Source organism: Chinchilla lanigera, unplaced genomic scaffold (assembly GCF_000276665.1).
Source record: "Chinchilla lanigera isolate Chin_1 unplaced genomic scaffold, ChiLan1.0 scaffold00019, whole genome shotgun sequence".
Taxonomy (NCBI): Eukaryota; Metazoa; Chordata; class Mammalia; order Rodentia; family Chinchillidae; genus Chinchilla; species Chinchilla lanigera.
This window is the reverse complement of record NW_004955420.1, coordinates 6,785,596-6,798,984: the sequence shown is the minus strand read 5'-3', so window position 1 is coordinate 6,798,984 and position 13,389 is coordinate 6,785,596.

Below are 13,389 nucleotides of genomic sequence, written 5' to 3'. Positions count from 1 at the left end.
TGTACTGTTAATCTTAGTTCATTAAAAAGAAAGTTTGTGCTATTATGTCTATTTCTTTCTTTTTTTTTTTTTTTTTTAGGTTTTTCTCCGGTACCGGGAACCGAACTCACGACCTTGCACTTGCTAGGCAGGCGCTTTTTGCCGCTGAGCTAAATCCCCAGCCCCTGATGTCTATTTCTTTCTTGAAAGAACATTTTGGTTTATGTCTTGTACTAAGCAACTACTTTTAAGATTATGATACACAGCGTAATAACTATTGTTATTCTCTTATTATTTACCTATGAAAATGGTTTATTACTGATAAAATACAAAGAAATGATAAATAAGATTTCCGCTGTCCCTGTCCTAAAGGACTTTAGAACTTCCCAGAGAAAATGCAGTTAGGTATGTAATGATAATACAGCGTATCAGTCTTGAAGAGACAATCTGGGAGGGACATCTAGCCCAGATATGGAAGCTGTGGGTGTTCTTTTGGGGCAATTGAATGGCATGAGGTTGATGGGCCATAATTATTCAAGCTTTCAACTGTGGGAAATTTAGTATTCTCTGCTCCCTTCCTCCAATTTTATTGTAAATAGTACTGCATTAACCAGCCCTACCAGGTTACTTGTCATAATAGCAGGCAGGTTTCACTGTTTTGTACCAGGGAGATGGGCTAATGTAGTTTAACTACAATGCTCCTATTCTCAAGTTCTATAAAATGTAACTGTAGGTAGGTAACTTCACTTTGTAAAAATATATATGTCTGAACCACTTCTCTCTGGTATATAGCCCATGATTTTATACATTTCTCCTTTTGAGTAGTCAGCATATGTACAGAGATTTAACTAACTGTAGTATTTTAAAATAAAGCTTTATTTTGATAGTAAATCATTACATGGTTTCATTTCTTAAAATCATATAATTCAAGGCTGGGTGTGGTGGCACACACCTGTAATCACAGCATTGGGGAGGCTGAGGCAGGAGGAACTTTGCAAGTTCAAGACCAGCCAGGGCTACAAAGTGAGCTCAAGGACAGCCTGAACTGCAGAGTGAGACCCTGTCTCAAAAAGAAAAATAAAAAATCATATAATGCATTCTAATATCAAACACAAAGTAGTTTGGATTTTCTGCATTTTTAAAAATATCTTTGCCATTGTTCTTTGGGTAGAAATGGTTTGCATATTATCTTTGTTTTGTATCATCTGCGCTTTTTCTCGCCGGGACATACAGTAATTGAAAGTTGAATGCAGACTTCATGACTATGTTTTTGAATTGATCAGATCATCTTAGAGTTGCTTTGTAAAGCTTAATTAATACTTTTTCAACTCTTTACACTCTTACTAAAGGCACAGTTTTACCCGGAATTCTGAAATATGATGCTTCCACATTCTATCTACAAAGAATATGAGATTTCTTTTATGTCAAAATCTGCTAACACAAAGTAAGGAAGGAAAGAATTGAGATGACGATCCCCACAAGAACACATAAGCGGTGACATTTCCACTCTGCTCCTTTGTGCAATGCATTGCCTGGGAGAATCACTCTGATCTTCAAAGCTCCTGCAATTTACATCTTAGAATTTATAATGCCCAGAACTATTGTGTGACACACTCACCCAAAGATGCCCTCCAATCTTCAGTCAGTGCAGCTTCCCACACAATGTACTCAATGCCTGTAAGCCTGAAGAAAAGAAAAAGAAGAAAGAACCGCTAAAATAGTCTATTCCCAAATCCTTACATAAAATCTCTACATACATGATAAAAATTAAATAAAAAATTCTAATTTCTTGATTAAGAATATTTTCTTCAAACCAATAGGATGTAGACTCTCCAATAATAAATAGGATTGGCAGAATCTGATTATCAATCATGAAGGGAAAATTCACTTAACTTAATAAATAGATCATTCTTCTACCTGGATTGACTAAAAATCGTAATAATAATCTCCTTTATTCTATTCAGGATAAAAGCCCTTTTGAAGTGTTAGGGAACTATTTTGTTTTTGTCATACTCTTTTGTATTTAAAGCATTCAATGAAATAATTGTTTAAATGACAATATAATCTTCTGTAAGAAAAAAATCTTGGCTCAGAAACACTTGGCTGTGTAGATATGTATGAAGGGCTTTTAAAAAGTTAATTAAAAATTAAATTGCTAAAAAATTTAAATTGCTAAAACAGTTTCAAAATTATGATGGTCATTCGGGAACATCAAATGGGAAGACGTTTTCAAGAGACAAAACAATTAGTATTCCTAAACCCCCCACAGGACAGCCATTTCCCGTTATTTGGAATACCATCACCCAGATCTTGTTTCCAAAATGCACACCCAAAGTCCCTTTTCTTGTGCAGTTTTCTTTTGCAAACCTAAAAAGAGTAGCTACTTTCTGAGTGCCAAGTAATGGGCTGAATGCTAGAGATAACAGAAATTTATAGGCAACAATCTCCTTCCTGCCCCTGAAATGAAGGGAGGAAGCCATAATTAGGTAAATTATAGTCCAGAGGAGAAAGTGCTACTGTAGTAACATGAGCAGGTAGACTCTAGGTAAAAACAAGGAATATTCACAGTCCTCATGGTTCTACCACGCCATTTCCATACTTTCACCAGAACAGTTTGTCTGTATTCAGGCCAACCTCCACATTAAATGTAGAGTCCCTTTATTCATTCAAGTTTCATTTAATTTCATTCATTTAGTTTCGTTCATGTGTTAGGCATTGTGATAGGCACAGCAAGCATTGTCTGACTTGGATGTAGTGGTGCACGCCTGTAATCCCAGCTGAGGCAGGAGGATCGCCAAACGTTTGAGGCCAACCTGGGCTACATGGTGAGTTTAAGGCCAGCCTGAACTACATAGTAAGACACTGTCTCAAAAAATAAAAATAAAAACAAACAACAACAACATCAAAAACAAAACAGCAAGCATAGCTTGGAGTTTTGATTATAAATACAACACATGACATGATGGATGTCATGTGACATCCATCCATTGCTGAGCCCAGCAATATGTAAGAGGAATCTGATGAATGTATGTTGAATAAGTAAATTAATAATTATGGAATGAACTTATTGGCAACCATGGAAGGTTTAGAAAGTAACATGAAAGGCCGGGTGTGGTGGCGCATGCCTGTAATCCCATCACTCGGGAGGCTGAGGCAGGAGGATCATTGTGAGTTCGAGACCAGCTAGAGCTACAAAGTGAGCTCAAGGCCAGTCTGACTTCCACATCGAGACCCTGTCTCAAAAAAAAAAAAAAAAAAAAAAAAAAAAGAAAGAAAGTAGCATTAAAGTACACACACATTTGGGTTTAAATGGGCATGGCTCAGGAAGTTGAACTCAATAATGACATCCAGATGGTAGGAACCACACCTAAATACTATACATGCCATTTATCAATCTCTTAGAAAAACTTGACTTTTTTCAACTCATGAATCTTCACAATAAAGAGAATCAAACCAAAGTGAAGAAACTAGAAAACACTCTGCAGGAATTGCTACTTTCTCTGCCCTCAAAGCCATGGCATGAAAAATGAGAATTTAAACATAAATTTCAGTAATTTTAAGAAACTTTATAAAAGCCTTAGTCACAAAAGGATAGAACAAGGAACAGCCCAAATATCTCACTAAGAGGATGATGAATGAACATATCTTAATACCAAAATAAGAAGGAATAAATTAATGACACAAGGCCACAATATTTCTGAAACTCAAAAATGTTATTATGTTGAGGGAAAAAAGCCAGGCAACCAATGGCTCATACTGTTTGATTCCATTTATATAAAGTTTAAGAAAAAGCAAAGCTAATCTATGATAGAACAGTGATCACTTCAAGAAAGAGATTACCAGGAAGAAGGAAAAGATGAGATGGCAAGGTTCTCTACCTTATTTTGAATGCTGGTTAGAGGACTGTATATCGTTGTTAAAATTCCTTGAACTGAATCCTGAGGACCAGTGCACTGTATGTAAATTATAGCACAATAAAACAATCTTGGGCTAGGGATATATGTAGTTAAGCAGTGGAGCACCTGAGTCACAACGCCCTGAGTTCACTCCCCAGCCCTTCCATTAATCAATAAATAATATCTTGGAAACATTACATCTGTTCTAATTATCACTTATTTTCTAAATTTTATTCAAAGTGTAATTTTAGAAGCATCATTTCTATTTTTACAGATTTTTAAACCTGCTTCTTAAAATCTGAATTATTTTCAGGGCTGGGGTGTAGCTCAGGGATATAGCACTTGCCTAGCATGCACAAGGCACTGGCTTCAGCTCCAACACTGCAAAAATCAAAATCCCTGTAATATTTGCATAAATTACACACTAATACGAGTACATAATGGTTTGAACGCTTGGTATGGATGTGGACTAGTCCAGCCAATGATAGAGCCCTTTGCCCCGTGAGATTCTCTTCAGAAACTGTGGTTTGCCACACTTTTGTGAATTCATTTATAGAGACGTTCACAGGAGGCTCCCTCTTTTGAAAACACTCAGAGACTCCTGGTATCAACAGACTATTTTGAGTTTTTGCCCCTGGAGATGATAGGCTTTGTGCTGACTCATCCACGCCCTCTCACCTGGCCTCCCTAACCCGGCATGCATATTTGTGGAACAGTTGCTCCAGGTGAGGGATTTAATCTGCCGGAGACTGGAGCTGAAGGTCTCTCTCACTAAGTGTATTTGACTGTATGGAAATGAGAGGCCTGACCTTGGCCTCATTAGCACGCTCTTCCAAACAGCCAAGTGAATCAGCCGCTGGCACAGCCCAACAATACATTGAGAACATGTTCAGTTGCTAGTGATCTTAAGCGCACAAAAGGCCATTCTTTTCCCTTTAAATCCTCGGTGATAGGAAGCACATTCTCAAGCTTTCTAATACCCAGAAGCACAGTCCCTCAAGCACTGCTGCCCTCCTTTTCCTTGCATGCCTTCCAAACAAATATCCAGGTAGTAGGTCTGACTTTTACTCTACGAACAAGGGTTTATGGAAAATGTTGTAATACTTCATTTTATTCCAACATCAAAATATATTTTGCATAAGTCTCATCTTACTGGGCCCCACAGTGTTATGCAAAATCCCTGGAAACTCACCCAGAGTGTGTCGCTTGGACAGAGTCCCCTTGTTCTGAGTTCATACCAATCAGCACACATGTGCTCGGCATCACTTACGGTCTTACGATCACTTATGGTCAGACAGCACTGCTGACTCCTGCCACGCTTGGCACAGCCGTCCGCGCCAGGGCTGAGAGCTCAGGGTCTCATACCCAGTCTCTCCAGGTGCACCACGAAGTCATCCCTCTCCAAGTCCTTCTGTGCAATGTTCCCAGGGAGCTGGGCCAGTGTGTCCACTACTTGAAAAACAGGCCAAAGACCACCATTGTTTCTCTGCCTTGAGGGTCTCCCGTCTGCTCTGTACTTTTGGCCATTTCTCAAAGCATTCTTCTGGAGATGGGACTTGTGGAGGAGAAAAGAGAGAAAAATAAAGCGAGACCGTGTAAATTAATATCTCAATTATGCAAACATTGCATATACCTAACACTATGCTGATCAAGACAGCTTGCTTTGATTTGATATTATTGATAGGCTGTGAGAATTAAGTTCTGACACACAGAAACCCTCGCTTTATCTATGAAATGAAAATAAGCTTTAGCTCTGCTATTTTACAAGTCAATTTTGAGGACTAAAGTAAACAATAACCTTGTACCATTTAGAGAATCTGTTTTCCATTTATTAATCCAGACACTCTTCTGTATCATCCTTAAAAGATATGACAGTGTTTATGAGTGAAGGGCACAAAAGTTATGTATTATGCTATTTAAATAAAGATCCAGGAATCACACATTGATATATTTTTAAAGTCTCTCCTATGCCTGTCCCCAGTTACCACATTACATGCCACCTCCTTTTACTTGTGAAAAACGGCATTCCAGTTATTTTCCTATTATCTCTCAGGCCCAAGCCCAACCTTTCATATGACAGCCTTATATTTTCACAGATTAATCTACACTTTTTTTCTCTGTGCCTATTTATTTAATTTTTTATGGTGCTAAGGATTGAACACTGAAGTCTAGGCCTTCACACTGAGCTATAATCCCAGACATTTAGCGTGTATTTATTTATTTATTTTTACTTTTATTTTTAGCTAGGTTCTCCCTAAGTCACTAAGTTGTCTGGGCTGGTCCCATATTGCAATTGTCCTGCCTCAGCCTCCCAGGATGCCGGGATTACAGGTGTGCATCGCCACACTTGGCTTCGGTGCCAATTTTAGAGGACTAGCAGAAGCTACCTTCTCATCTTTGCTTGGGTTATGTCAACTTTCATGCCATAATGGCATACAAAATTAGTCTCAAACCAAGCTAGAAGGAATAATAAAGTCACATGTGCTGTGGCTTGGGCTCCTTTGAGATCTTCTGCAGCATAGCTATCTTTCCTTCCTCCAATGCTAGGTGTTTTGGAGAGCTCTTTGCGAATAAATGATCCAGGAAAGATCTGGCTTACAGAAGGCTTTTCTCAATAGCTGGACAAATTAGAAATAGACCATTATAACCATACTCAGAGCTATGCCAAACAAAACAAATGGAAAATACCAAAGGAGAACATTCTTCTCATTGAGTGGAGCCTGAAGCAATATAGTTCATCATCTACTTTGGCAGGAGTGAGAAATGGTCTGGGATACAAATGGACCTACATTGCCTCATGGGTAATGGCTAATGGTTTGGCTGGACAATCAAAGATTTTGAAAGAAAGGATGAAAAGATGCCCTACAAAGCAGTGTGCAAACATACTCTTAAATTTGCACAGAGCATGTGTGCTTCCTGTGGGAATGTTTGCAAAGGCATCTGCTGCACACAGCCCTCAATAATCACATAGCAAAAACAGCCTAGTAGATGGATGTCCGTCAGCCTTTCCTCCACATGCTCAGTGGACTCATGTGCAGAACACCACGACAGCAGGAATGAGAAACCCTCTGTGAACTGATCTGTCCACTAAGTGCTCGAGCTGACCAGAGGAGAGTGCTCCTATGATGTCCTCATTTGGTGGGAAGGGGAATAATCCAGCCACCAGCTACACTGAATCCTTAATCACAGAGGAGCTGCAATTGGAATTGATAATTCTGGGATATGGCTTTGTCTCCTCTACTTGCAATACTTTTCTGCCAGCACACTATCTGTGGATTTACGGATTGCCTTATTTACTCTCCTAGTATCTCACAGAATATTGCTTCAGACAAAAGAAGTCACTTCACAGTAGGTATGTGTGCATACACACACACACACACACACACACATAATAATGGGCTTGTACTCATGGAGTGCACCAGTCTTCCCACTAGCACCTAGAAGAAGAGCTTGAGGGAAAGGCAGAACAGCCACCTAATAATTCAGTTATAGGTCTTATTGACAGAACATCCTGGGAGATGGAATCAATATCAAATAAGATGCAGCGTATCCTCCAAGTCAGTGGTCAATATGTAGCATTTTTTACCCATAGCCAGAATCTGTGGTGCTGAACAAAGGTAAAAATGAAAGAATTCTTTTGGCCATTCATCCTAATAACCCACTTAGAAAATTTATGCTTTCTCATCTCACAACTGTGTGTTCCACTTGTTAGAGAACTTACTTCTTAAAGAAAGAATGATTCTACCAGGGAGATAACAACTGTTCCATTCAACTGGAAGCTAAGATTACCATCTGGCTATGGGTTCCCCATGTCACTGAACCAAAAGACAAAGGAAGGGTCAGTGTACCGGCTGGTGTGATGGATTCTGTTTACCTGTATTGGTTGCTGCACAATGCGGGCATTGTAGGCAAAATCTAGAGCTGAAAGGACTTTCCAAGCTACAGATTTGTAATTTATTATGTCCAATAAGGACAGGATTGGAAAAGAACTAAGACCCTTCAAGAATCAAGCTTTGAGTCACCATACCAGATAAGGAACATTGACCATTTGGCTGAAGGCAAGGGGAATGTTGAATATATGGTAGAAAAAAGAATTTATAAATATCAAGTGTGGCTTTGGGAGACGGAGAGGGAGTGAGGGAGGGGAAGGGGGAGGGGGAGGGGGAGGGGGGGAGGGCGAGGGAGAGGTATTTTTTGTTCCCTGTCCTCGCTCTCAACCTTTATGCAGTGCAGAGACATCAAAGATTCTCAAATGTTTTGGCATCCTATTGATGCAGAATCCCCTCTGGGGTCTAGACAACAGACATCCAGTGCCCTCCTGACCTTTGGAAGCCCCAGGATAGCCCAGAGCATGCCCTTGAGTTTTGAGCCAGCTAAGTTGTGATCTCAGTGTGCCTCAGCTGCATGACAGTGGTCTCTCCCCAGACCCCTCTAAGGTAGCTCTTTATCTGTGCCCCCAGGTCCTGATGTCTCTGCCTTATCCCTAAGCAGTGGTAACTACTTCTGATTTTAACAGCTAGCCCTAAGGAGTGGTAAGTACTCCTGATTTTAACAATCTCTGGATCAGCCCATTAACTTTCCTTAACCCCCAGGATACTAATTCCTTATATTCCACACTTCTGTTTAACATACCTGGAGTGGCTTCTCCTTTCCTGAATGGATTCTGCCAGAGACCAGTATATATTTTTAAAGTTCACAATAAAAAATGGAAAACATGTATATAGTCAAAATAAAAATATTTAGTATTAATGAGCATCTTTTATTCTTTTAAAGAACTAAACTTCCTCTAGAATGTAACCTCTTTCTACTGCTGGCCACTGTAAGAACTCAATTTCCCCTAGGGTCACATAAGAGCATGTCAGTGTTCTGAGTGACATTTGCCCCACTTCTAGTCTTCCTCTCCCAAACACAGAACACGATCTGTAGTCTTCTGGAATGCTGGGAGCAGAGACTCAAATAATTATTTAGACCTGAATGTGGAATTGTCAAAACAATGACATTTCAAACTTTTCAAGCAGGTTCAGCCAGTACCCAGCACACAGGATGCTTTCCACATCTTAGTTTATATGGTGCAAAACCAGAGTGATCCCTTGCCTGTCTTGGTGGAAAGGTTATGTGGGTCAGCCTTCAGACTGACACATCATCCTCCTAGCATTACCAACCATCACGATGAGAACACGACCAATGTGTGTCTCCGTGCTACCTGGACAAAACTTCAGTGCCTTGGCTTCTCAGAACAACATGCTGCCATGGGAATGCAACAGCAACATGCTTCCTAAAAGCTCTGTAGAACCGGAGTAGTTTCAGAATGAGACAGTGAGCAAAACAATAGCCTTGTGTTACTCTTTTGCTTCCCATTTTATTCCTGTGTCCCCCTCTCCCTAAGTAGTATGTGTATATAAGGACATAAGGCAAATTTCATTTGAGGGAACATTTGTCAGCTGGGGTGAGAGGAAGCATCTAAAATAACGTGAGGGATCCCACCACCATAGGTACTGAAATTCACATTGTAAGTAAATAAGAGACAGTCAATATTTTAGAAATATGCTTCATTTGGACTTGTACAATTCATCCCATGGAGGTAAAGTTTATATGGCACTTGGAAGACCAGGGACTAGTGTTTGGTGTTATCCCTACTTCTGCAAGTGGACTACAAGCCCATCCAAGACAATGTAATCTTTTACACTGCTGGGAGGGGAATCCCCTTCACGTATTTCCAATGGGTTATTATTTTTACTATAGAAGCTCCTGACTTTAAAAGAGTCCTCCTATAATTTGAGCTGGATTTGGTAATTGTCAGCTACCAGAAGAAGCATGGAGAGGGGAAAACATCCAACCACTTAAAATATTTTCAAGTGCAAAAGGAAACCAAACTATCACCATGCTGAATGTGACCTGGTGCTCATTGTAACATTTTGTCTATTGCTCTGCCACGAGGTAGAAGAGAGAAGATGCTCTTTGCATGTGGAAACAGTAAAGGAATATTAAGAAAGGGTTCTTTTGTTTCCTAGGGGACCAGCATTCCTAAGGTTACTTTTAAAGGTGTTTTTCTTCTTTCAAACTATAGGGACAGAATAAATTGCTTCCCTCTACCTCTTTGCTAGAAGGCAAGAAACATGTCTTATTGAGCTTGATGTATTCCCAGTATTATCCAGTGCTCAGCACGGAGGATTCCATCAGTGTTTAGCAAGTAATGACCGAATAAATGAAGGCTTGCTTGGGAACTAGATCTTAAACCTCCATAATGAACCTGTCTGGGTATTCAGGATAAAGTTGTTAGGAGAGGTTGGTTCAGAATATTCTTGAAACACATTACTTGAAATATCAAGAGTTCAGCAACAAGGTGAGAAGTGATAAAGACTCTGGAGGCCAAAAGTAGGTCAAGAATAGATGAAGAAAGGGAACTGGGAAGGGCAGTGGGACGGGCTTTCCACTGACTTTATGTGCCTCAGAGCCCCCGACCCACACCTCCAGGAGCCACCTCACAGTACCCTTTGATCCATCAACTGCTGGAGTAACCCAAGTGCGAGATTTTACAAACACACACACACACACACACACACACACCTTGCACACACGTGTTCTTCCTGTCAAGGAATCAACTTTCCAGCCATGAGAAGAATTTCTCGAATTACCTACCAGCAAAGGAAAACCAAAACAAAACAGAAATGGAAACAAAACAAAAATCTCCAGGCAGCAAACAGTGACCAAAAAAAAAAAATGGTAGATTGTTGAATTCCTGACATAACAACCCATTCAAAATGATGAACTGTTTGTTGCCTAGGAAAAAGAAGTGTGCCTTTATTTTCCTGGATTTGGTGGGTGCTATCATAGGCTGGAGATTCCCTTCAGAGTCTCTGAATACTAACTACATGTTGAAATCCAGACCCCAGGGACTAACAGGAAACTGAGTATGATCCTCCCTATTCAGGATCATACCAAATCATGCGCCCTTCTCAGGCACCCTGCTCTGAGGCAGATCATATTCTTGCCAGTTTCTCCCAGAGGGACTGGAATTCTGTGCCTATCTCAAGCAGGAGATGAGAACTTCTGAGACGATAACCAGGTTGCCTAATTGGAAATCTCTTTAGATTCTCTCTTCTTTAATGCCACTGCTGATTCCTGTCAAAATAATGCACAGAAAGAAAACAAGAGAACTAGTTTATGGACTGTAGATACTTAAGTCTAAATCAAATCAAGCCTGACAGATTAAAAGGATACAAAATTGATAGTGAACTTTATCATGGGTGGATCAGACTGTAACACCTGAAACCACTGATCAACCAGACAAAGGAATTTTATATGCCTCCTCTTACGGAATCAACGATATACAACCTCCCATGAAACTGTCTTGTCTAAGACCTGAACTTCAGGTGACTCAAACCTTGAGGTCTAACTACAAGTTAGTAAGAGATGCAAGGGAAAGAAGACTTTGTTTATAGCTCAAAGATATAATCAGTAAAAACCTGAATGCAGGGTATGCAACAAACGAAACCATCTCTTCCACAAAGCATGAAAAAACAGGAAGAGACCAGTTGTAGATTAAAGACTTCTTCAAACAGATCAACGACTCAAAAAACAAAACATCTGGAGTGATTGAAAAAACTGAATTTAAATGAATCCAAGAAATTAATATTAATACTAATGGGTACTTTTCGTAGATCTGATCATGGCATTGCGTTCATGTTTTAAACATGCTGATTTTATGGATAGATTGCCTAGGATTTATTTTAAAACTAAGCCAAAGAGAGGAGTGGGGGATAATGGATGAAAAAAGAAGGGGGGAAATTACTAGATGTAGTGTAAAGTAGATGAGCTATATCATTCTCTATATTGTATTCCAGAGCATGCTTGAAAATTTTCACAATTAAACAAAATAAAAATAAACACTGTGATCAAATAAGGGGGTTTCCAGAAATGCAAAAATGACTTAACATGAGAAATATTTCATCATGACAAAAGGTTCAAGGAGAAAACTATTTGATCAACTTAATAGACGTTGAAAGGACTCTGAATAATGCAATAGGGAGTCCTGAATTTATTAACAAAAATTTTAAAACAACAACATAGGAATTGTTAAATGTGTTGGGTACCTTCACTGCATAAGTACCATGGATTTATTTAAAATGATGTTGTAAAAAACTAACCAGAAACATAAAAACATGTTCATGAGGTAGTAAATGAAAAAATGTTTACCTAAGAGTGAGGTAGGAGTTCATTTTAGATATATCTACCAAAATGTTAATAGTAGTTAGATGTGGGTTTTGGTTTGGGTTGTTTTGTAATTTTTATTTTCGTCTTTGTACTTAGCTATATTTTCCAAAATATCTGCAGAGCTAGGCATGGTGGTATACGCCTGTAAACCTAATACTTGGGAGAAAGAGGCAGAAGGATTGCTGCAGGTTTGAGGCCAGCCTGGCCGATATAGTTAGTTCAAGGCCAGCCTGAACTACATAGACAGACCTAGTCTCAAAAAACAAAAACATTGGCCGGGGATATAGCTCAGTGGTACAGTGCTTATTTGGACTGAATGAGAAGCCTAGTTTGATTCCTGCCAAAAAAAAAAAAAAAAAAAAAAAATCAAACAAAACATCTACGGAGAACATGTCATATTTTTACCCCAAAGAACATGTCATATTTTTACCCACAAAGAAGTTTGTGCTTTAAAACAATTCCTATTTTATAACTGTATGTATATGGCATGGAGGCTGAGAAATAGAAAACAGAATTAGTTTTCATACCACAGAGTATTCAAGTACTTATTCTTTTTTGTTTTTATGATGTTGTTATAAAGGACAAGAAATTAAGTAATGTATTTTAGAATGATTTGTACTCAAAGTAAGTTAAACTGTTAAAGTTCCAGACAAGGGTAGTTGCAGAGACTATTTTGCTATGAGTGTATGAAAGATAAACCCATAATATTCTTAATCAAATAATAAATAAATCATTAGGAAGCAAATTCAACTTTACTGTGAACTGTTGCTAAAAATCTAATTGTTTTATGTCCCATGTACTGGTGGTTCTAAAGTACTGGAAAAAACAGACAAATAAAAAATGAAGTACACCAGATAGAAATCAGCATCCCTCTGAATTGCATGTTCTCCAAAATCCCCCCACTGAGCCTGAAACTGCAGTTTTATTTGTACGTCAGATGGAGCTTCTCTCTCTGAGTGAACTTGGCTTATTTTCAGTCTAATTATTAAATTTGCTCGGTTGGTATAAACTTACTTATATGAAGGCATTCCCTAAAAGAAGCAAAAGTTTTACAACAAAGGCTTAGAAATGGGCTCCAGAGCTATATTATTGAACCAAAGCAGCAAAGCACAAGCTGCTGTCCTCATTCAGTAACTGCAAGTCCCACCTAGCACCAAGAGTATTGTTACTTTGCAGGGAGCTTGGTTGTTTGGCCGACACGTTAAATGAAATGTAGGAATGAAATTTAGCCCTGACAGCCTACCTTCCCCCTAATTTAGTTTTTACTATATGTGCTGCCAAAGCGAGCGCTATATTTAGT